Source organism: Triturus cristatus, chromosome 4_2, assembly GCF_964204655.1.
Source record: "Triturus cristatus chromosome 4_2, aTriCri1.1, whole genome shotgun sequence".
Taxonomy (NCBI): Eukaryota; Metazoa; Chordata; class Amphibia; order Caudata; family Salamandridae; genus Triturus; species Triturus cristatus.
In genome coordinates, this window is record NC_140586.1 from 113451474 (window position 1) to 113477599 (window position 26126).

The following is a 26126-nucleotide window of genomic DNA, read 5'->3' on the forward strand; positions in this document are numbered from 1 at the left end:
GTTCCTTGTTAATATGCCCCTCAGTCCCTGAGTCCTGTATTGGCTGCCAGCAGCATTTTTCTGATGACAGCCAATCATAGTACTCACTGCAGCTAGAGTCTGGCTCCCATAGGAGTGAGATGGCCCAAGGGAAATGAAGCACACTGGGCCATTCAGAAAGCTCAACGTTTTAATTGGCATTCCCACAAGAGTCTTGCGAGCCTCTCATAGACCCAACCGTCTAGATATACAATTATTTTTTAACCTTAATTTCTCAACAACCACTCAACAGATTTACACCAAATCACAAAAAACACAATTTGAGGACTAAGATTAAGGGGCATATTATCAAGACAGGCGATAAAATTATCGCCGCTTTAGCGGCAGAAAACTGCAGCTAAAACGGCGATAATGGGCTTGACAATATGCTCTATGAATTCCAATTGAAGCCCATGTTAGATGTGATGGACATCTAACATGGGCTTCAATTGGAATTCCATAGAGCATTTTATCAAGCCCATTATCGCCGCTTTAACTGCAGTTTTCTGCCGCTAAAGCTGCGATAATTTTATCGCCTGTCTTGATAATATGCCCCTAAGCTTCCTGCCAAAATTTGGTGTAATTCTGTTTAGCATTTTTTCTGGAGCCATGTCTAAAGAAGTCTATGGAAAATGCATGGGTATTTTGCATTTGTCAGCCCCGCTTGATGGATCACTCTGAAACTTTCCAGGCACAAACTAATCATCTTTTTGGAAAGATTTGTGGCGATTCATCAAACGGGGCTAAACTTATTAGCAAAACAAAAAAATGCTTTTCTTATGGAACAGGTGAGCTAACCTTAACTACTGAGTGGCAACTACCCAGTGGGTTGAATATATGTGTGTTGTGTGTGTGCGTGAGTGGGTGTGTGTGTGGTGGTTTGAAATGCAAGGTAAAGGCATTGCATTGAAATGGATGCATGCTAAAGGCATGAGTTGTAAATGCATGCGTGGTCATGTCATACAACCATAAAAAAAGCAACAGCTCCAAAATGATGCAGGTGTGCCTTCTGTGACCCCAGCACGCGTGCGGGTATTTACTGGCTTCCTGTGAACTAGCACATACAACAAATTGCTCTGTTTGACACTAAGGGGCATATTATCAAGCCAGGCGATAAAATTATCCACGCTTTAGCGGCAGAAAACTGCCGCTAAAACAGCGAAAATGGGCTTGATAATATGCTCTATGGATTTCCAATTGAAGCCCATGTTAAATGTGAAGCACGTCTAACATGGGCTTCAGTGGAATTCCATAGAGCATATTATCAAGCCCATTATCGCCGTTTTAGCGGCAGTTTTCTGCCGCTAAAGCGGCGATAATTTTATTGCCTCGCTTGATAATATGCCCCATAATACTTTCTGGTGTAGAGGGCCTTCCATTATTCAGAAGAGATTCAATGAGCATACCCCGTAGGATTTATAATCTGCACATTATCTCTTCCTTAGATATCAATACCTAGGAGTGTTGCTCCTTCTCAGTGAGCGCGGCTAAGGTGTGAAATGTGGGAAGGGTCAGAGAGGAGTCTGGTAATGCTCACGAACCCATGTCTGTGGGCATACACAAACCCCCAAGAAAAATTACGCCTTGATCCACGCCCTCCCCACCTCTTGCAGGGGATTTACGCTTTTTGATTTGTAGGTAGTGGTGGTGTGTAATTTCATAGTAGCAAATATATTTATACTCGGTTATCTCATGTTTCGATCCCTGTTAGACACAAATGGATCCATTTTCAGTCATAAATGTCCTACTGAATCGGGCTCATGGAATCCGCTCAAGGATCCACACGACGAAAGGCTTGCTGCAAATCATTGTTCTTTCAGCACTTCATTCTCCCCTTTAATACCTATTGCTATAAGTGTATGCAGCACTTTAAACTCTGCAAGCATTCATTCGTACAAACTATTTGGTAAGCCAGTCTCACCGGGCTAAAGCAAAATGTGAAATTCAAATCAGGAAGGGAAAGCCAAATTATACCGCACAATCTAATCCACTGATACCTTGTGCAGCAAGGCGTGACCCAAAAAGGACTTTGATAAGGTCAAACAGGCCTATATGGGTGCTCCATGCGTCTATCCCCCGTATTTGGGCATGCCATCTTATACTGACGGAGTTCATCCTGGCCATAAGAAAATGCTGCCCGTCTGGCTTGCTGTCAGCATATTCGCAGTAATACATTCAGCATTCCACAGGGTGGCAGTATTCGATCATGCATGTTAAATTGTAGGCACTACTCTTGTCATGAGAAAGGCGTCACCCACGTCGAAGATAACAGCAGGAGATGTGTCCTAATGTCCAGAAATCTCAGATTTGGAATTGGGGGTTCGAGTCCGAACGTCGCTCCACATCCGGTGATTCTGGACAAATAACTTAATTTCCCTGTGCCAGGAAATACATTCTGACCTAGTGTAACGTAAACTGGTGCTCGTGTTGAGTGCTGTAATGCACAGTCTTGGGCCAAGTTCGTGCTACTTAAAACTGCAAAAACATCGCTGCCGATTGCCACCCACGCATCAGGGGTAGACTAACGCATTTTGATGCAGGTATCATCATACCCGCACTAAAATGCTTATTCACTCATAATTCGAGTTCTTCAGACATTGTGCGTTGCATTTAACTAACCAAATGAATCCAACATAACCGGCTGTACTGGTGCTGCCAGGCAATTCTAAGCTGCCATCCGGGCCTGGTACTCACTTCTTGCTATGCTCACACTTACACATCTAAACTTTAAATAGTTGATACTTTGTTTAAGCTTTGCCTGGTGCAGCCAACCAGAAGGGCGGGTGTTCCTTTAAAAAAAATAAATAAATAACAGTTGCTAAGATCAGGCCTTGTGTTCTATCGATAACCGCTCCCCGTCTGGCTGTGTACCCCCTACGCGTTTCCCTCGCTTTGTGCATGCGTGTTTTGGTGGATGTTGGATGCGCAGCCGCATTATCCGCACCCCGTCTGACTGTGTACCCCCTACGGGTTTCCCTTGCTTTGCGCATGCGTGTTTAGGTGGAAAAGCACATCCATCATGCTGACATCAAGCGCTACCAATCACAGCTCTGCAAACCACTGACATCATGCGCAAACAACCACAGCTCTGCAAACCACGATACCCTCCCAACCTTCTAGAAATTTTCCTAACAGTGTGTTGTAATAATGAAGTCTCCAGACAGGAAAGATGAGGAGAGCTGGTTTATTAGTAGTGGACCCTTCAGCCTTCGCTTCGTCTCACACAACGTTCTAAACAGAGCTTCAGCCACCAACATCCCAAATGCGGACAAACCCACTAGGAGAGGAAAGGAGGGGGGGGAAACAGGGACAGGGAAACCGGGAACAGGTTATAACACATCTCCCTGCGGGACAACGCAATAAACAGCTAAGTTATACTGTAAACATTTCATACCCAAATACTATTCAGTAGAAAAGGATAAATGCTGACTCCCTCGTACCTTTAGAGAAAAACATCCCCCAAAGCGAGAAGGAAAACACGATAGGTAAAAACATACAAACAATACTTTAACAATTCCTTCAATGGGCCCCCACCCGCCATGGATGAGAGGCCAAAGGCCCTTGGATGGGTTAAGGTCCCATTTTGTAGTCTGATTGCCAACTTGGGGGTCTACGTGTTCTGGTAATTTTGGGTTCCTCACTACACGGCCTAGCCGGGCTCTGGACACTCTCGCATGTAGGTTTGGTACCGACTGTGCTTGGGCACCCCGCTATATTATCCATGCTCCACGTGCCCCCATCTTCTAGCACTACAGCATTGCTGTAGACCTTTGTTATCCTCAGCGGTTTTGAAAATGAAGAGATCTTGGATTTATATAGAGAGGGCCTCTTAACCACCACCCATTGGCCTTCTCTCCACTTTTTTGTAGACGCTCCCTTTTTGTCATACCTGAGTTTGTACTCTTGTTGATGTTTCCGAGTCTTCTCAGCCACATAGTTTCTGTCCACCCATACAGGGGTTCCTCCATTAAGCCAGTTAGGCGTAAGTTTAGAACCGGGGTTCCTACCTTTGAGTGAAACAAACGGTGACACTCCCGGGACCGCATTGGGAGTTGTATGGTATGACCACAGCATCTTCCTAATGGCCTCCTCCACTGGTACCTGAGAGCTCAATGCAAGCTGAATGGTGTCCTTTATCATCCTGTTTGCTCTTTCCACTAGCCCGTTGGCCTTGGGACAGTAGAGTGGTGACTTGATGTGAGTGATAGACAGTGTGGTCAAAAACAGCTTCATTTCTTCAGAAACGAATTGAACACCGTTGTCCGTTATTATGACCTCTGGTATGCCCTCCTTGGCGAAGGTATCTCTCAGGAAACTTAACAGTACCGCCGTTGTGATGGAGGGAACCAGTCTTGTTTCAATCCCATGAGAGTGGTAGTCGATCAGAACAAACATGAACCTCTGAGATTGGTTCAGTAGATTGAGGGGACCGATTATATCCAACCCCAATTTTGTCCATGGTATAGTAGGGACTTCAACTGGAATAAGCGGGGACTTGCGAATCACTTTGGTTTTGTCGCTGGAACCATACGCCGTGCAGTTCTTAACTTGCTCCTCCACTCTGGAATCCACACCCGGGAACCAGTAGTGCTGTCTGATTTTACTTTTGGTCATGCTCCTCCCTGGGTGACCCTCATGTGCAATCTGAATTATTCTTTCGTACATGTCCTTAGGGGGAATGATTTTACTTCCTCTGCAGATATGCTGACTTACGATGGATAGTTCATCACGCACAGGCCAGAATTGGTGGATAGGTTCCGGCACCTCAGACTTGTTATCTGGCCATCCTGTGCGAATCATGTTCTTCAATGCAATAAGAACGCTGTCCTCCTTTAAGGATTCCTCCCACTCCTTACGATTGATGGCAGGAATCTCAACCCATAAGACCGTCTCTTCCGGTGGATTTTGCATCGGATCACCCCCGTTCACAGGTAGCCGTGAAAGACAGTCCGCTATCCTATTATCACTTCCTGGGACGTATACCATGGAATAGTTGAACCCTTGAAGACTCAGCACCCACTTCGCTATTCTTGGAGTAGTACCTTCCAGCCGTTTAGTGGAGAATAACGGTAGTAAGGGTTTGTGATCCGTTCTCAACACAAATGGGATACCCCACAAGAAATACTTAAAGTGGTTTATGGCCCAGTAACAAGCCAAAGCCTCTTTTTCTACCGTGGAGTAGTTTAATTCGGCGTCTCTCAATGTTCTGGAAGCGAACGCTACCACGGACTGTTGTCCATTTTTTTTCTGGGTTAGTGCTGCTCCTAGCCCCTTCGTGCTAGCGTCCGTGGTAAGCGTGGTCTTGGCATTGGGGTCAAAAGCACCCAGAATAGGGGCATCGGCGATTGCCTTCTTGATGATTGTGAAAGCTGACTGATGCTCTTGATTCCACTCGAACTTGGAACATTTCTTTAGCAACTCTCTGAGGGGCTGCACATGGTCTGCGAAGTTTTTAACGAACTTAGCCATATACTCTGCTAGGCCCAGGAATGATTTGAGCTCCTCTTTGTTGGTGGGCTCTGGGGCTTGCTTGACGGCATCTACCAAACTGGATTTGGGTTTGATTCCTTCGCTTGATATGTTGTGACCAATATAGACCACCGAATCCACTCCTATTTTGCATTTGTCCCTTTGAGTGGTAAAACCTGCCTTACTGAGTCGGGTCAACACTGCTTCTAAATTTTTATTATGCTCTACAGCGGATGAACCGTGGATCAAGATATCATCTTGGAAGCAAAGAACTTTTCCCAAGCCTTGCAGAATATGTTGCATGATGCGTTGGAATACTGCTGCCGCCGACGCCAATCCGAAAGGTAACCTGGTGAATTGATACGCCCCATGTGGGGTTATGAACGAGGTGAGAGGTTTCGACTCCGGATGGAGGGCAACCTGGTGGTATGCTGAAGATAGGTCTAACACCGAAAAAACTTTTGCCTCGTGGATTGCAGATAGCATTTCATTTATGTTGGGGAGGGGGTGTCTGTCCACCCAAATATTAGAGTTTAAATCCCTGAGGTCCACACATAGACGAATTCCTTTGTTTCCTCCTTTAGCTGCTACTACAATGGGCGCCAACCATTCAGAACTCTCAATTCTCTCTATGATCTTGCACTTCTCCAATCTGTCCAGTTCCTTCTTTAGTGGCTCTCTTGTCAAAAGTGGAATGGATCTAGGTTTATGAACTATGGGTTTAGCATTTGTCTTAAGTTTGATTTTGTGAAGGAAACCCTTTAGGAGTCCCACTTCATCCGTAAACACCTCAGGGAATTTGTTGCATATTTCTCTCCCCACGTTGGATCTGTCGATCAGGTACACTGGTTCAGGTGCGTTAGGGTCTAACTTGATCCCCAAATCCTTTTGGTGTTTCCATCCAAGTAGGTTTGACCCGTTCTTCGTGATGTAGACTTTCCCCACAGTGGATCTATCTTTGAAGTCTATGTTCATAAGTAGCATCCCCACCAGTGGTATAGGATCTTAGTTGTACCCCCCTGGTTTGATGTCAGGCGGCAGGAGTTTATACGCTCACGTACCTGAATTAGCTTGAAAGGTAGCCTCATTTACAAGAGTGTATGGGGAACACGAATCAGCGTAAACTTCGTACTTAATACTGTCCAACAAAATTTCACATTTCGGGTATACAGTGCTATTACCTTCTGAAAAGTTGGCTACTTGAAAAACTATATCTTCACTAATGGGTTGTGGCTCTAAATCACTCCCTATCATATGGGTGACATTAGTTTTAGCATTGTGACACACTTTGGAGAAATGACCCCTCTTCTTACACTTGCTACATACGACACCCCTTGAAGGACAATTCATGCTGTTGGCCATATGGTTAGGATTCCCACACCTGTAACATTTGGGTTTGTTACTCGCTGCAGCGTGTACTTCTGGACCAGCAGCTGGGAGTTTATGCTTGATGTCTTTGCTAACTATTTTGTGGACACTGCCCTCTGCACATTGTTTTACCTCCACAGCTTCTTTCATTTCATTCATGCAATACGCTGTATGTTCAATGCTTTTAGCGATGTCAATCGCACGTTTCAAATCTGGGGCTTCTGCTAGAAGTCTTTCTTGAATTTTCTTGTTGCTAGTACATCTTACTAACTGATCCCTGACTAGAGACTCGGTTAACGTACCAAATTCACATGTAGAGGCTAACCCTCTCAAAGCAGCTACGTAATTTATCACTTTCTCACTTTTCCCTTGAATGCGCAAGAAAAACTTGTGACGTTCTAAGACAATATTAATTTTGTCACCAAATTGTGCCTCCAATTTCAATAACGTTAACTGATACACATCACGTTGTACATCACCCTCACCCACTGCTTCTACATTTACATTGTCAACAATGTCATCAGGAAGGTCATCAAAAGTTTCTCTCCCTTGTTTGCCCAGATTATGTAGTAAGACATGTTGTTTACGCACAGCGGAAAATCTGTCCCCCCCAATAGCAATAAGGTATGATTCAAATAATTTTACCCATTTTTTCCATGGAACTGCTGGATCATCCCCCTCCTCAAGGAATGGAGGAGGTTGCGACATTGCGAATGCAGACATTGTAAAAAGCGAAAGGGAAATTAGGAAGGCGGGTACCCAGCAAAAAGCGAAAGAAAAGAAATGTGCCAGGAGATAAAGAAATAGAAAATATGGAAAGGGAAGAAGAAAAGATATAACAGCTGCGAATATAAAGGTGAGGGGTGGTGCAGTTTCCCAAGTAATTTTTCTGATGGAAAACCCTGGAGAGCCCCCCTGTTCCACTCAACCATAGGCGATGAAAGGCAAGGCTAATCCAAAGTATATAGAGTTAAAATGTTGAGCTTATCAACGATTAAAACGAAGTAAGCTCTTTCCTGTTCAATTTGAGCAAAACCACTTGTGGCCAGCAGGTGGAACCGATGCGGCGAGGAAATGAGGAGTAGTGTCTCCTGACAGAGCGTCCTCTGTGAAGAAAAGTTACCGACAGGCAACTATCAGGACCCCAAGCAGTGTCTCCTCACGGAGCGTTCTCCAAGGAACAAGTCACAGCGGAACAGCAGGCAGAACACTCGGCATAAAGGTCCCCGTGAAAGCGGAGACTCCCACGATGACAGGCTCACCCCAGACGCTCCAGCGCTGATAGGAAAACACACCGCACACCCTTGTACCTTAGGGGCAGAGTCGATCCAACGGAGTACGCGACCAGCACAAAACCTTCTGACTGGAACTCCGGACACCAGCACCTTCAAGCTCCTGGAGAGGGAATGGGAACAGGCAGCCAAATCAGCACCCTCGCAGGACCAGGATCAAGGCTTCAAGCAGCCAGAAAACACCATCCGCTGGCCAGAGGTGGAATGACGAACACCAACCCAGGAGGCTTGACTAAGCAACCGGGAGGCTCCTCGAAGGCAGAACGGAACTGGGGGAAGGGTCCAGACCGTCCCCAACACGGTGAGTACAATCGTCGCCAAATAATATGTTGTAATAATGAAGTCTGCAGACAGGAAAGATGAGGAGAGCTGGTTTATTAGTAGTGGACCCTTCAGCTTTCGCTTCTTCTCACACAACGTTCTAAACAGAGCTTCAGCCACCAACATTCCAAATGCGGACAAACCCACTAGGAGAGGAAAGGAGGGGGGGGAAACAGGGACAGGGAAACCGGGAACAGGTTATAACACAGTGTTGCCAGATTGGGCTATTTCCTGGACAATTAGGCAACATTTTTCCCATTTGTGCGGGGAAAAAGCCCACCTGGCGGGTGGCTACTTTTTGGGCTTTTTTTCACCAGTTGTGCGCAAATTTTTAGCTGGGGCTGCGCCAACACTTTGTCACTCGCAGGGCAGGCAGCATGGATGGGAACCAAGCAGCAACTGAGCCAACAAGTCATTGGAGGAGGACATAACTTGGGTGTGAAGTGTGATACTTTCGAGACGTTCGGCTGAAGGCAGCAGTGCGTGTGTGTGCATTGCAAGTGCAAGTGCACCTGCTGCTGTTGCCAAACTTCACCCTAGCATAGTGGTGCACAGGAGTGTTGGCCACAGTCTCTTTGGGTAAGAGTGCCGTCAATCTAGTAGCGCGCGAAAGCGCTACTAATGACGGCCCTGGGAATACTGTTTGCCCTTCCCCCAAGCGCTTTATTAAAAGCAGTCAAGCGGGTGGAGAGGGTGGATGCAGAACGTCTTTCGAGCGCCAGACCACGGCAGTGCAGACAGTGGACCAGACTCATTGGAGGACGTGTGGTACTGTGTCGTCGCGGCCCGCTCTGGTTAATTGATTGCTGCGAGCCTGCGACACACACAGTCCTCCTCCTGGCTGCCCTGTCCTGCTTTACTCCTCATATTCCTGTCCCGCTGAGGTCCCCGAGTCCGGCCGGATTCTCACTCACTGTGTGTGGAGACTCAGGGCTTTAAGTGGGCCGGGTCTGTCCGGGTCTGAGCACCGGCAGTTTTTTTTTGGGGCCCTCGAAACGGGTCTCTATCGGGCTCTATTTTCGTGGCTACTAAAGGTAGTCCGTTCTTTATTTTTATTTTTTTCGGACCCGTTTCGGACCCGTTTTGAGGGTCCAAAAAAAAACTGCCGGTGCTCAGACTCAGACATAAAGTAAAATGGCAGACCAGGCACGTCCATTATAGCATTATAGCAAAGGGGTGCACACCTATGTGGAACACACCCCCGTCTGGAGGTAAAGGTGAGCAGGCCCTCGGACTACCCTGTTTACCTTAACCACTCGACTCGCTTCACCCGGCGCCGAGGGGAAGAGGGGGGGCGGGGGGGGGTGAGAGGTAGGTGGGAGGATGATGGAGGCCAGGATCACTCGTGGCAGGATCACAATGCCACTCAGCACACGAGTGTAACTAATTAATAAATGGGCGCAGCCCCAACCGTCTGCAAGGAAGGCGAGCACCGCCCCTCCCCCCCCCACACCCTCCCATCCCCTCCCGGTGCCACGCCAATACAACTAGAGAGCCCTTCCTTCTCTGGTTGTCCTCCAGGTGTCTGCACACCAAACCGCCTACGGTTCATCTCCTGTTGATACACAAATACGGGCGGCGCCTTTTATTTATAGCATCATTTTAACCAGGCGCGCAACACCCATTGGACTCACAGGGCTTCAGCCCCCCCCCCCCCCCTCGTGTGTGGCAGCCCGAGATGAGACACCTTCCCGGGCAAAAAAGCAGCCGCACCCGAGCACTTCACAGGTCTTTAAAAGACCATTTGCATGTTAATGGAGCCTTGCTGTTGTTTCACCCCTTCTAAGAGCCCCTGCAGCTCCACTCTGCCTATTGCTTAAAGTTCAGCCCCCCCCGAAATTTTTGCTCAGCCCCCCCCGAAATTTGGCTCTAGTTGCGCCTCTGATTTTAACTCACGGCTGGCACCATGCCAGGTGCCCTGCTGCTGTGTCACCGTATGGAGGCCGTGTGGCTGGCACTGATGGCATACGCTGGTGTTTCACCGGATGGAGGCCGTGTGACTGGCACTGATGGCAGACGCGGGTGTTTCACCTTGTGGGGACCGTGTGACTGGCACTGATGGCAGATGGGAGTGTTTCACCATGTGGGAATCGTGTGACTGGCACTGATGGCAGACGCATGTGTTTCACTGTATGGGGGCCATGTGACTGGCAGACGTGGGTGTTTCACTGTGTGGGGACTGTGTGACTGGCACTGATGGCAGACTGAGCTGTTTCACCATGTGGGGACCGTGTGACTGGCACTGATGGCAGACACAGGTGTTTCACTCTATGGGGGCCGTGTGACTGGCACTGATGGCAGACGCAGGTGTTTCACCGTTAGGGAACCGTGTGACCACCACAATGCCAGGTACTCTCCTGCTGGTTCACCCTATGGGGACCATGTGACTGGCACTGATGGCAGACGGGAGTGTTTCACCGTGTGAGGGCCGTGTGACTGGCACTGATGGCAGATGCGGTTGTTTCACGGGATGGGGGCCATGTGACTGTCGGGCACTGATGGCAGACGCGTGTGTTTCACTGTGTGGGGACCGTGTGACTGGCACCGATGGCAGACAGAGGTGTTTCACCATGTGGGGACCGTGTGACTGGCACTGATGGCAGACTGGAGTGTTTTACAGTGTGAGCAATGTGTGACTCCCACTGTTGGCAGACGCGGGTATTCCACCATGTGGGGACCGTGTGACTGGCAGTGATGGCACACGGGAGTGTTTCACAGTGAGAGGACCGTGTGACTGGCACTGATGGCAGACGCGGGTGTTTCATCAGATGGGGGCCGTGTGACTGGCACTGATGGCAGATGCGGGTGTTTCACCGTGTTAGGACCGTGTGACTGGCACTGACGGCAGTGCCTCTGGATATTATTTATTCCATGCAGTGTTGCAGTAGTCTATTCTTGCTTTGTGGGTTTGTTCTGTGGGTTTAGTATTGTATGGGTTCTGGGGTAGCGTTCTACTCGCCGAAAAAGCAATTCAACACCTCGGGGGTAGCAAGTGCTATATAAATGCATACCTTTTCCCTATTATATCCCTCCACTACCCTTCTCAATCCAAATGACTAACACATCCACCGCTCAAATTACTTTCATATATCACTATACTAATTTGCCACTAATCCTTTATGGATTTCATAGTAGCATGCTACTCGCCGAACAAGCGATGCAACCCCTCATCAGGGGTAGTAAGTGTTACATAAATCAAAATACTATACATCGGGCCTTAGCAGGGAGTATGTGTGTGAGAGAACTGTGCAGGCAGTGTGTACTGGTATCCCATGTGTGAGGCAGTGTTTGGTATTTTTATGGGTTATACTTAATAAATATACCTTTTTGCCTATTTTATTATCCTTTGCTGGATGCGACTTCATGATTTTCTTAAGCACACAGTGCTAGTTATTTTGATTTAGACCACGCCCCTACTCGGATAGGCCACGCCCCTTCAAGACATTAGCCACGCCCCTTTTAGAGCACCCCCAGTTTTTTTTCCCACTTAAAGCACTGTGGAGACTAGTCACGCTCAGACACCTGACCTCACCCATGCAGAGTTGGGCTCGGAGATGGCGTGCACCACTGGCCTGGCCACCGGCGCCTGGCCTGTGTGCTGCTGTCCCGGCTCCATCCTTCCCTGCTGCTGCCTGCCTTTGAGAAGTGGCACGCCAGGACGGTTGAGACTAGACAGAGCAGTCTGACCGGGGCCCTGCAGTGAAGTGAGTCCACAAGTGTGAAGTGTCTTGTGCGGACGACGTCTACGATGAGGTAGGATCATAGGATGTAAAGTGCATCGCAGGCAGCTGAGCAGGCCAAGTCGCCTGCGCATAGCACAAGGTGACGGCTTGATCAGGGTAGAGGCAATGGCACAGATAGGGCCTCCCAAGTAAGATTTGGTCGTCGTCGCAAGCAGTCGCGGAGTAACACGTTGAAGAAGATCAAAGAACAGTTGAGAAGCGGGCGAGTGGAGATTGTAGAGGTGAGAGACAAGATACCGGGGTCATTCTTTGGGTTGTTTCAGTGTGGTTTAACAGGATTTGGGGCATTAACCCAGTGCGGTTATTGTGTTGCTTAACAGGACTTTGCCATCTTTTGGTTTTTTCATCGTTTCCCCATCGTATCTCCTTCAGTGCCATACAACAAGTAGAAAGGTTAGTATCGCTCCGTTGACATTTATTTATGGTTTCGGGTGATATCCAACAGTGTCTAGTAGGCAGTGGTATCTGACAGTCCACAGCATATTCATTGAGCACTTTTATGTTATGTAACAGAGTTGGATTCAAATCACGGAGCTAAAGTCCAGCACGTTAGGGGGTGTATACGTTTAGAGAGGCGGTGTAATGATATTTATTGGTTGCACCTGAGCATGTGATTGTGAACACAGGCTTTGTCAAGTCACATCGGACTGTTTGTTTCAGTGGTTTCAGAGTCATTGAGGTCTGTTTTGATTTCTGTCCTTTTCATTCCTGGTTATTGCAGTTGGATTTTTTTTCCACAGTTTTTTCAGTTACAGCGGGCTGTTTTCACTTCTTTTCCCTTTATTTCTTATAGGCTGGCCTAAATGCATGTTCATTTCTAGAACAAGTGATCAATATTTTGGAGTATATTTCCCTGCACAATGAATTAATGTTATACCAATAAAGTGTTTGCATTATTTGTAGACTCAAGCCCCTGAAAAAGGGCCAGAAGGGCCCGAAATGCATTGGGCACAAGCATGAAATAGTTTCAAGCCTGAAATGGAATTTCTGTCATGTCATGAATACCCAAGAATGTGTTTTCTGTGGTTGTAACAGATTAAACGACGAAGATTATGTTCATGTTATATTTAATTTTTTTCATAAAGCAATGTTGTTGAATATGCAATAATTGAGGATTAGTTTGTTTGGGAAAGTGTATTAAGGGAATACTAGGAAGCAAAAGCACCACAGACATAGTGCACAGAGGTAAAGTAGCAGTACTTAGGATGTGGATTAAGTAGGCTTGACTAGACAGCATGTCAGCCTCTGTAGCACGCTAAGTTTACAGTGATTATAGTAGAAACAACAGTTCACAAAATGGAGTGCTCCTCTTTCCTGCATAAGTAAACAGATAGGGATAGCACACAAATCGAATAAACAGAAATTATTCGAAGCAGATCATTCGCCGAACCTGCCTCACACAACAAATCGGCCAAAATTAGAATCCCCGCTTCCTCCATTCGTAGGCATCCTCAGCCTGCCACAATCCATATATAAAAGATTCCCTTGCCTCGCTCCCTCCCCAGCACTGCAGATCATTCTCTCTCTCCTCCCTCCAGAACAGCACCTCCCTTGCTGGCAGCCAAAGCCCGTCTACCCCCTATTTAAAGCCTTGGCCCGGATATGTAAAAGGAGAGGCGGTGAGTGACGTGGGCCTGCAAAGCACCTTCCCATCTTGATGAGTCTATATTAGGTGCCAATGTAATCTCAGGGGGAGGGGTCCCAGGAGATGGGGACACTGACTGGCAATCAGGAAAGGATGATCAAGCACAAACTCACTGCCCTAGTCGTAGCGATAGGGGCAGCTAAAAGTTGTGTGTTCCCTATACCGTCAGGCCCAGTGCACCACAAGCCAGAGAATTTGTGTCGGAATGGATTGCTTCCAGACCGCACAGTGTACTGTTGCGACCATATTGTGCATAAATGAATGAGTCCCTTAGTTTGTGTGATGGGGCAAGGCCAGGCGACGCCACTTTTTCAGAACAAGTTTACAGCAAAATTTGTTAAATCTCATAATGCATATGGTCGTACATCTGTTATGCTTAATTAGTTGCAAACATTTTATGGTGTTAAGGCATCTGCACAGGTGCCCAGTAAATATCAGGGAATAATAATTGGCGAGAACTCTGGAGGTTAAAGTATTTGTTGGAGTGATCTCGGTTTTGTGTAGTTCCAGATCTGAATCAAAGTAGTTTAGAAGGTGAATGTGTCTCCTGCAAAACACCTCATGTAGGGCCTCATGTAGGTAAATAAATTTTACCGGTTCTTAAATACCGAGCCGTACCGAATCGGTAAATTAGAATAGGTAAGTTATATGTAGGTAAAAATTCGGTAACAGTTACCGATTCGGTAACATTCGGTAATCACGAATCGGAATTCACCGAATCGGTAAATACCGAGGTGGAATTTACCGAATCGGTAAATACCGAGGTGGTATTTACCGAATCGGTAAATACCGAGGTGGTATTTAGCGAATCGGAAAATACCGAGGATACTACCACCTTCCCTTAACCAAGTAGCCAATATCATAATCATGTTATAATAGAAGGTCTCTCAGGCTTGAATAGGGGACCCCATACCTCAAAAATCAGCTCAGTGAAATCACATCACAGGAGCATCAGGAGCCGTCTCGCAGGAAGGCACGTCTTCGGTCTGAATAATAAACATGATGTCTGTGATATGAAAAGCACCAACTTTCAGGTATTTGCAGCTGCGCGTGTGTCATGGCTAAATAGTGGGTCGAACAACCTAGAGTGGAAAACATGCATCGTGTAAAATTCCAGACTGTGTGTCACAGCATGTACAGACCAAGGTCGCTGCGCAGAGCTTGGGATGGGAACAACAGAATGCACTCGTCTGAAGGAAGTCTCGAGTCAGCAGTTTATTCAAGAAAGAACATGTAAACGCAGTGTCGTGTGCAAAGACAAAAAGATGGCTACATAATATTCAACGTGGTTATGCTAACTGAACAATGTATGTACGTATTCAGGGAGAACTCACTACACGCCCCCTTGAGCGAAGCAATATGTAATAGGCAAGAAAAGAGAGAACGCAGAGTTCAGTTTAGTCAGAGCAGAACAAGGCGTAACCAATGCAGCGCCAAAGTCCTAAAGTCCAATTTATTGCAGCATAAAATTCCAAAAAACACAATGCAAGTATAGTAAAAAACTCAAGCCGACCATCAGGAAGAGAAAAACGAGAAATAAGAGAAATAAATGTTGCGCCAGGGTGCTGTCCAGTAGCACAGGCGCAATGGACGACAATCCAGTTAATCCATGAATGTATAGGCAGCATATGTGGCCATGGCTTCCAACAACAAATCGTTTGCAGGGCCACTAAAAGTCTCAGCCATCCAATTAAGTAAAGAAAAGGAACATACGTGTTCTCCAACCAACGGAGCCTCTAGCACAATCAGAGGGCACCCGGAATGTTCCTCCAAATAGCTCATGGACAAGAAGTCGTAGGCTGCCGCTGAGATGTCCCAATTACCCAGGATACCATGCGCCGCACCACACGCCATGATCCGGACACCAGAACAGGACAACTCGTGAGACACTAAGGGCCTCATCAGTCGATCGAAATCCGGCACCGGAGACACCATGTTGGTCAAGCACAAATCCAGAGGCCATTCAAAGGGACAATCCAGGCAGTGTAATACAGGTTGTACGCAGGTGAAGTAGGAATACCTGAAGGATAATCCATAAGCCAGGCTCAAAGTCGCCAATGGCAAAGTACCATAGAAGTCAAGCATCCTATCACGAAGAAGATGCAGACGGGATAGGTGCTCGTGTGGCACAGAAGGAGCAGCCATTCCGGAGTACGAAAAGGTAAAGCAGCACACCTGCCACTAGCGCCAGAAGCAGCGGAACACCTCCAAAGATGCTCGAGAAAAGTGAATGAACAAATGCCGGAATTACACCAAAAATAGTTCGGAAAGAGGTCACGAGACCCGAGCCCACATGTTAAAAAAAATGAGCCAGGCCGGTCGTGGACGAGGCATTGATAATAGTTTGGATCAAAGAGCTGAAATGCAGGGGGAGGTCAGTATTCAGAGGCGCCTGTACCTCAGTGCGCGTATTAGCAATGTGAAGGACAAATGTTTCACGAGAGGAAGTCAAAGGCACCTCTTTGTGGGACAATGGCGCTCTATTCTGCTCAACTTGTTGAACTCTGCTTTCAAGGTTGGAATCGAAGGCCAGATGGAAACATCCCGCCGCACATGCGGGGGTGGAAAAAGAACAGTATTGCAGCAGACAACTTTATGCGAGACAGTTATGTACGGGATTCCCACTCACATCCCGCAGCAAGCTTCATTAATCAAAATTAAATAAATACCGTTTGCAAGCAGAGTGAAAGAAGGTGTAATCACAGGCACTGGGATACCTCGTAGGACGCACGCCAAAATCGGGGCTTGTACATTGCATGCGCCGTGTACTTGCATGTGCCTATTGTCTCATGTATGAATCCTAGAAGTGAGAGTGCTAAAGCTATTATCTATGACGGCAAAAGCCTTCTCCATGTTTGCTTGGTCAATAGCTCTCAATCTGGAAGCCGCCTCACTGTGCGACAACTTGCAGACTTCGTTGTAAGTAGCATACGCCCACCTTTTGGTTCTGCCACCCACAGGACCATTCCCAAAATCATTCAATTCGGTATGCACATTGATGGAGTGGGTGGACTTCCTGATCCTGTAGATGTGCTCTGTGTCAGCTGGTGGACAGATTGGGATGTGTGTACCATCAATGCAGCCAATGAAATGGGGGAACTGTGCCATGTGAGAAATGTCTGTTTTTGTTTACTGCAGTGCAGCCTGTGTGTTGTGGAAGCTGATGTAGTGGTGCATTCTCTGCATCATGGCATCCAGGAAATTCCTGAAGGAACGGGACGGGCAACTCTGGGATACACCACCCACCGCAGCTGTCACCACCTGATAACTGCCGGATGCCAACAGATGTGGGCTGCAGAGCACCTGCACATGTGGGGGTATGGCGTGCGCCCTTCTTATTGGCTGGTCCAGGAGTGGGTGCAGGTCCCTGATTAAGTCCATGATGGTTTCGGGGTGTAGCCTGTACCTCTCATGTATCTCTGCATCAGTCAGCTGGACTAGTGTGATGCGCTGTCTGTAGATGCGTTCCTCCCGTCGCCAAACCCTCAGTCCTGCTGCCTGTAGATGTAGGCGCCTTGCAATGACGTACATAGCGGGCATGTTGTCCACGCTGTTGCATTTTGGGATTGCTTATCTGCACTGTTGATGGTTACCACCTGCTTTCAATCCGGGTTAATTACCGACTCTAATTTACCGATTTTCTTGGATTTCTTAATTACCGAGTGCTCCTACATGTCATTTTCATTTTTACCACTTCATATTTACCACTTCATATTTACCGATTCGTTAATTATGTATTCGGTAACTCTGAATCGGTATTTTGGAATTCGGTAAATATGAATCGGTATTTACCGCCTCATATTTACCGAAAATTGGTTTTTGGACTCCTACATCTCACTTGTCTGAATACCGGTCGGTAACGGCATATTTACCGAAAATCGGCCGTTACCGACCGGTATTTGGCTACCTACATGAGGCCCGTAATGTGCAGATGACAGATTTTTTTTTAATGTAGCTAGGTTAGTGGGCTACTGCCTTGAAGGCAGATCCTTTTGTTCTTTGCAGTTCATAATTAGTAAGCCTTTTACTATTGCACAGTGAGCTATTTGTGACTGCTACATCTTTTAACCTTCACCGAGTCATGCAACACATCTTGTACATTGATTTACACACTTGCATGATTTATTTTCAATGTGTCTGTTACATAAAGCGCTCTGATACCCTGCATTGCGCTATAAAAGAAATAAAATACTGCTGTTTAAATTGTGTAAATACTGGGACAGACCAACACATCTGACTTTCTTACTTTTCATGCACTTACATGAAGGGCGTGAAAAAAGTCAAGCATGCCTCTCAAGTACCTGTGAAGAGATAAACTGTGTACTTTTGTTTCCCTCCGTTGCGTTTACATTTAAGTGTGAGGTTCCAGGTCACTCGATCAAAAGGAAGCCTGATGCTCCCTTAACTTGGCCTTTATCTATAAAAGAAAAACCGGGACTAGACAACTCATGGATCCCTCAAGCAACTACATTACCCTCCAGAGTTTTCTTACCAGGGGCATATGTGCACAGAAAAAGAGCATTCTGGATGTTTAAATGAGATGTTGTTTTTTACAAGTCTAATATGCATTTTTAATCAATACATCATGCATAAAGCGCAGTCATATCAGATGCATGGAATTCTAAAGGGATAATGCTGAATGGACTAACTCTGACCTTTTCTGTCGGGTGCATGTTCCCAGTGTGCTAAGTATTGAAATGTTGACCTAAAGGAATGTGGATTCATTTTGTGTTTTGTATTGGTTCAATAAAAAGTTCATAACAATCCATTAGATATGGCTATTGGTTACAGTAGGTTAATGATGTAGCAAATGTTAACTTTGCATGTTGGGAGTGACAGTTTATTGGGATTAACAGTACTTGTAGTGTAAAATGCAAAGGGGAAAGCTTGTCTGCTTCAATGCATATTTTTATTCTGTAATGTAATGAATAATTAAGGCACTGAGTTCTACAGACTTTATTAAAATATAATTTAGAGGGAGCAATAAATTGCACATAACACTATTTCTGTCTTTCTTAATCTTTGTTTTGTACTATTGTAATCTGAGCAGTGCCTGTTTCACATTACAAAGTCACAGTGAGGACTGGTTTTAAAAATGAGTAGCATTAACGCAGGTGCCCAGTTAACTCCCTCCCACTATCTGTATATTGAATAGCATGTATATTTGTCCTTCAAATTGTTTCTGATGACTATTTCTGCATAATTTGAGACCTGCTACTTTGGGCTGGTATTTGGGCTGCAACTTGTCTGCGTTGGGCAGAATTTGGGCTTATACTTGAGCGGCTTTGGGCTTGGGATGGGTCTCAAAATCTGGCAACACTGTTTCCTAATCAGCAGTCACATCCCTGCGTATAGTGTTAATATCGGTACAAGGTATTGCTCACTGTGTTGTTAAACGAGTTCACCACTTTTTTCCTGTTGTTTCAAGGTGAGTTGTAATGAGATTGTACTGCATTGTTGGTGCCCCCTGTCTTCTATTGCCTCTCCTATTTTTTTGCTCCTCACTCACCTAAAACTGTGACATCTATAAACGGTTCCGACCCTGTCTTTCCTCTTTTCAGTTATTTGTTCCCCTTTGAAATGCATCCAAAAATTGAAAACCTCCCTTTTTATTACACTTTGGCCACAAGGCTGCGCCAGGCGCAGGCCGCGCTGCTGAAGAGGCCTGTGTTCACCACCTACTTCTAACTACTCCTGCCTTCAGTGTGTTCTTTTAACAGCACCCTTCTATGCGTTTGGTTGAAAGTAAGTGGGGACAGTGTGGAACCTGCCACGAGGTAGTCCTTCTCCCAGTGCCCCTTGTGAGGCCTCTTCAGCAGGGCCGCCTGGGTCTGCTGTGCCCTCGTGGCTCCCAGCACCCCCCATATACTTTGCCCACGAGGCCACGCCATGCGCAGGCCGCACTGCTGAAGATGCCTGTTTTCACCACTGCACCAGTTGGCCTCTTTAGCAGCACGGCCTGTGCCTGGTGCGCCCTCGTGGCTTCCAAATGCCCAGCGGTAGTAGTGTGCATGTTCGGCAGTGCACCTCTTGCCCACTGAAGGCAAGGACAGTCTGCTCTGCTTCTGGCAGCTGCCTCCCCCGTCCCTCTTTCTTCTATTGCCTCTCCTGTCTTTTTGCTCCTCACTCACCCAAAACTGTGACGTCTATAAATGGTTCCTACCCTGTCTTTCCTCTTTTCAGTTATTTGATCCCCCATTGAAATGGATCCAAAAATTGAAAACCTCACTTTCTATTACACTTTGGCCACGAGGCCGCGCCTGGTGCAGGCCGTGCCTGGCGCAGGCCGCGCTGCTGAAGAGGCCTGTTTTCACCACCTACTTCTAACTACTCCTGCCTTCAGTGTGTACTTTCAACAGCACCCTTCTATGCGTTTGGTTGAAAGTAAGTGGTGACAGCGTGGAATCTGCCATGAGGTTGTCCTTCTCCCACTGCCCCTCGTGAGGCCTCTTTAGCAGGGTGGCCTGGGTCTGCTGTGCCCTCGTGGCTCCCTGCACCCCCATACACTTTGGCCACGAGGCCGCACTGCTGAAGAGGCCTGTTGCCCTCTTTAGCAGTGTGGACTGCGTCGGCTGTGCCCTCGTGGTTCCCAATTCCCCCATACACTTTGCCCACGATGCCACGCCAGGCCGTGCTGCTGAAGAGGCCTGTTTTCACCACCACACCAGTTGACCTTTTTAGCAGCGTGGCCTGTGCCTGGTGTGCCCTCGTGGCTTCCAAATGCCCAGCGGTAGTAGTGTGCAGGTTCGGCAGTGCACTTCTTGCCCACTGAAGGCAAGGACAGTCTGCTCTGCTTCTGGCAGCTGCCTCCCCTGTCCCTCTTTCTTCTATTGCCTCTCCTGTCTTTTTGCTCCTTACTCTCCCAAAACCGTGACGTCTTTAAATGGTTCCGACCCTGACTTTCCTCTTTTCAGTTATTTGTTCCCCTTTGAAATGGATCCAAAAATTGAAAACCTCACTTTCTATTACACTTTTGCCACGAGGCCGTGCCAGGCGCAGGCCGCGCTGCTGAAGAGGCCGGTTTTCACCAACTATTTCTAACTACTTCTGCCTTCAGTGTGTACTTTCAACAGCACCCTTCTATGCATTTGGTTGAAAGTAAGTGGGGACAGTGTGGAACCTGCCACGAGGTTATCCTTCTCCCAGCGCCCCTCGTGAGGCCTCTTAAGCAGGGCGGCCTGGGTCTGCTGTGCCCTCGCAGCTCCCAGCACCCCCATACACTTTGCCCACGAGGCCACGCACAGGCGGCACTGCTGAAGAGGCCTGTTTTCACTACCGCACCAGTTGGCCTCTTTAGCAGCGTGGCCTGTGCCTGGTGCGCCCTCGTGGCTTCCAAATGCCCAGCGGTAGTAGTGTGCATGTTCGGCAGTGCACCTCTTGCCCGCTGAAGGCAAGGACAGTCTGCTCTGCTTCTGGCAGCTGCCTCCCCCGTCCCTCTTTCTTCTAGTGTCTCCTGTCTTTATGCTCCTCACTCACCCAAATGATGTTGTAATGACAAGTTGTTCTTGTCTCTTTAAGAACAACTTGTCTTCCCTGTGCGCCTGTCTTCGTGCGCTGTTTACATTTAATGTCCACTGCGCATTCTGGCTTTTCTCGTTTGCCCTGCTCTAACTGTTTATGTTGGCAGTTACGACCAGAGCACCAGAATGAGCGGTTGCGGGTTGTTTCTTCTCCCACGCTCATTACCTTAATAAACACTTAAAAAGTGCAACGCTTCCTGGATTTCTTCACATTCAACATTTGGCAACGATCTGCATGTCTCCAAACAACCCACCGACCGACTCAGATGTTTTGTAGCCATTTTCCGGAATTGACACAGCTGTCTCCTGCTCCTCTTCGGACCTCCCGCTGTAAGCTGTGCCTCACTTGACGTTCAACGGACCTCCTGCTGCAGGCTGTGCCTCCGTCGACGTGACGACACATTGCGCATGCTCAGGAGGGGTTTCAGGAAGATTTGGGGTGATTTGCATACCCCGCTCTCCTACGTTTGCCTGCGGAGTTGGTTGCCTAGCAACCTGAGTTTACACCACCGTTTCTTCACAAAAAATCACCGTTTCTTCTTCTTTCTCCTACACGGAATGTCAATTACAGGCTGGTAAGCTTTGCCTGCACTTCGGTGACAGGCAAACCTTTTATTATATTTGTTTTCTGGAATTGCCCGCCTACTCAGTGACAAGCTCAACATCCTGCATTCAATACTGTGTCCTCAATACTTTTAAATCTGCCTGCATATTCAGTGACAGGCACACTACCAACTTAACTTTGTTGAATAATTCTATATGGCTCACTTTTTACTTGGCATCATTTACACTTATTGATTTCCATCCTCATGGCTTCTAACAATCACTTACTTACTATACCTCATTTCCTTACTGCTCCAGGGAAACCAGTCATACCATGGAAACATTGGCTCAATTTGTTCCATAATTATCTTGTTGCTTATGACGCACTTGAATATGATGCCAAAAGAAAGTTTGCTTTACTATATGGCCATTTAGGGTTTGAAGGACAGCACGTCTTTAATAATTTATCACAGATTCAACCTCCACCAGGTGCACAGGAAGGATGGAACGTCTATTCAAAAGGATTAGCTAGACGTACCAGAATATTTGCAGAGGAACCTAGTGTTCTTTTAGAACGTTTTAACTTTATGAAAAGAAAGCAAAATGTGGATGAATCTGTGGAGGATTACATTTCCGCTTTAAGACATTTAGCTTCAACGTGCAATTTTGGTGCTGTTTTAGATACATGTTTAAGAGATCAGTTTGTTTACAGTTGTTCATCAAAAAAAATACAGGAAGGATTATTGGGATGTAGGGATCCCGCATTAAGTGAAACAATAGAAATGGCCAAAAGCATAGAGAGATCTATGATTTCTTCTAAAGCTATGTCTAATGATTCTTCTTTTAGCAGTACTTCGGTATCAAGCATCTCAGATGAAGGTGATCCTATATCCACAATTAATGCAGGGAATAAACAAAGTAGACAGCCATTTAAAAAGCCTAACACATTTTGTTACAGGTGTGGTTCTCGCAACCATTTGGGCAATAGTCCGAATTGTCCTGCTTCTTTCAAGCGATGCACCAAATGTGATAAGATGGGGCATTTTATGTCAGTTTGTAAAAGCTCAAGAAACACTGTCAGAATTAGCTCAGTAGAGGCCAGTCCTGATACGTGTGCACGTGATTTAGCTAAAGTAGTACTTACGATTTCTGATGATAACCCTGATCAGATTAGTATCAAAGGCCTGTTCTGTCAAGCTATGATGGCTCATGTCCCCATAGAAATGATGGCGGACTCAGGTGCACCAATTACTGATATCGCTGATTGGCTATTTGCAGACAAGTGGAAAGAGAGACAATTGTCTGAAACAGATATTTACCCGAAAGCTTTTGGGGATCAGGATATTAATATGTTAGGATATTTCATTGATGTTCTGTCCTGTTTGGGTAGAAAAAATTACAACCAAGATCTATGTGGCCATTAAGGGAAAAAATATAATAGGTTGGAAAGATTTAGCAAGGTTAGGCATCATTCTAGTTCCCGGTGCAGAGAATCCTATTGTTCTGGCTGATCATTCGATTAATTTCATTGAAAGTGATGTGGAAATGAATGTACTTAATGTTAACAAATTTCAAAATATTTTTTCTGAAAAAATTGGCAACATTTGTCAATTTGAACATTTGATCAAGCTAAAAGAAAATGCCTCTCCAGTTGTCCATAAAGTGAGGTTGGTTCCCCTTAGTGTCAGACATGATCTCAAGCTTTTACTGGACAAACTTTGCAAAGAAGGTGTCGTTAAAGCGGCAGACTCCTCAGAATGGGTCAATCCGGTCATCATAGTTAAAAAAAAGACAGGCGAGATCCGCCTCTGTTTGGACTTACGCACCCTAAATAAAAAAAATATATAATTATTGACTGTCACCCTTTACCTAAAGTACAGGACCTTTTAGCCAATTTGGGGAAAGCATATGTTTTTTCTTTGCTGGATATTAGATCCGCTTACCATTAGATACCACTTGCTGCAGAGAGTCAAGACCTCACCACCTTCATAACAGCTTTTGGTGCGTTCAAGTTCTTGCGTATGCCTTTTGGTCTTGCCTCTGCAGCAAGTGTGTCCTAAAAATGTATGGACACGGTTGTTAAAGACATGCAAGCTTTCCAAGATGATGTCCTTATTTTTGCTGAGTGTGCAAGAGAACACAATCTTATTCTAGAAAGAGTGTTATCTGTTTTTGAGAAGGTGGGCATTACTCTCAGAAAGGAGAAATGTAAGTTTATGGTGGATCAATTAGATTATCTTGGTCATTGCATTTCCAAGCAAGGTATTAGTCCCAAGTTGTCTCTTATCTCTGCCATTAAAGACACCACACCTCCAACAAACAAGGACACTCTTCGTTCATTTCTTGGATTGTGCGAGTACTACTCTCGTTTCATTTATGGGTACGCTTTAATTGTTCAGCCTTTGAGGGAACTATTACATAAGGACAAAACATTTGTTTGGTCTGATGAAGTGCAGAAATTATTTTCTGAGATCAAAACTTTAATCACTTCTGCACCCATTTTGTCACCCTTTACAGCTGGTCAATTGTGCTATCTAACAGTTTATGCTAGTCAATTGGACTTAGGTGCTGTTCTGTCGCAATGTGTTGAGAGTAAGGAACATACCATTGCTTATGCCTCACGTTCCCAATCGTCCTCAGAGGTGAATTACAGTACCATTGAGAAAGAAGCACTTGCCTGTGCCTGGGCAGTTGAAAAATTCAAAACCTATCTATGGGGTACCCAGTTCAAAGTCTTCACTGTCCACAATCCTCTTATTTACATGATTAGTGGTAATGGCACTGGTAAAGCCTCGGCCAGACTAGTGCGCATTCTTTCTAGACTGCAGGAGTATAATTTTTCCATTCAATACTTACCTGGTGGCAAAAATGGCCGTGCTGATTGCCTTTCCAGAATGCCCATCAAAGATTCTTCTCTGCCTGAAGCAGATGAAGTAGAGTGTGTTGTGGCTCTCATTGAGGATACTGTTGGTGAGAACTCTTTCCTTTTCCAGAGTGTCATGGTTATCAGCACTTGGTAAGGATGTCCTCGTCCAGCAAGTTATTACTCACATCAAGCAAGTGTGGCCTCATGAGAGAAATCTTTCTCCTGATGTTAAACCTTTTGCACAAGTTTCAGATGATTTATCAATTGTGAATTGGTTTTTGCTTCGTGATGACTCATTAATTCCTCCCACTAAACTTAGGGAATTGTAATTCAAGAAGAGTCATGAAGGTCACATGGGTGTTTCTGCTATCATTCGCAATTTAAACCAGTTCTACTGGTGGCCTGGTTTGGATTCCCAAGTAAATAAATGGATTTCTGATTGCAGCACATGTTTAATTTCCGATAAGCATTGGAAATTATCTGAACCCACTCTACACATGGTTTCCATACCTGATTCTCCGTGGGATAAAGGTGCTCTTGACTTTGCGGGGCCTTTCAAACTTCTTCCCAGTAACAAAAGGCACCTCTTAGTTTTGATTGATTACATGTCTAAGTGGGTGTACTTTGATTTTGTTTCGTCACCTGATATTAATGCGGTAAATTACATTTTTGAAAGGGATTTTTGAAATTGAAGATCCACTCAGAGAACTGGTGACTGACAATGGCACACAATTTAAGTCTCACCAGATGTTGAAGTTTGTTCAAGATTTGGGAATTAAACATCTTACTGTTGCCTTATATTACCCTTCTTCCAATGGCCTGGTAGAACGAATCAACACATTTTTGAAGGAGGGGATTCAAACTGCTCTGTCTGGTGGTTTTCATGTGGAGGAATTTCTAAAACACAAGATGTGGACTTACCATACAACTCCTCACAGCACCACCGGTGTTTCTCCTTTTAGGTTATTGCGTAAAATACTTGCCAGTTCACATTTATGTCCTGCTTGGGTGAGAGATTTTACTATTCTTCCTTGCAGTTCCCAGGGCAGTTTAGAAACAGTAAAGGATACTGTCACGCGAAAACATGCAGCTATTTCAATTTACCATCAGAATTTAAAGAACACTAAAGATGTCTTATTTACTGTTGGGGATTGGGTTTTAATAAGAAAACCTAACAAGGTTAAAAAAGGAGAATCCAATTTCACCCTACCTGTCAGAGTTATCAGACTCTCAAAAGGGGCAGTTATGTTGGATGGTAGAGGGTGGTGGAACAGGAAGAACCTTGTGAGAATCACAGCTGATCAAGCTTTAAAAATTACATCTGCAAAGAAAAGAGGTCTT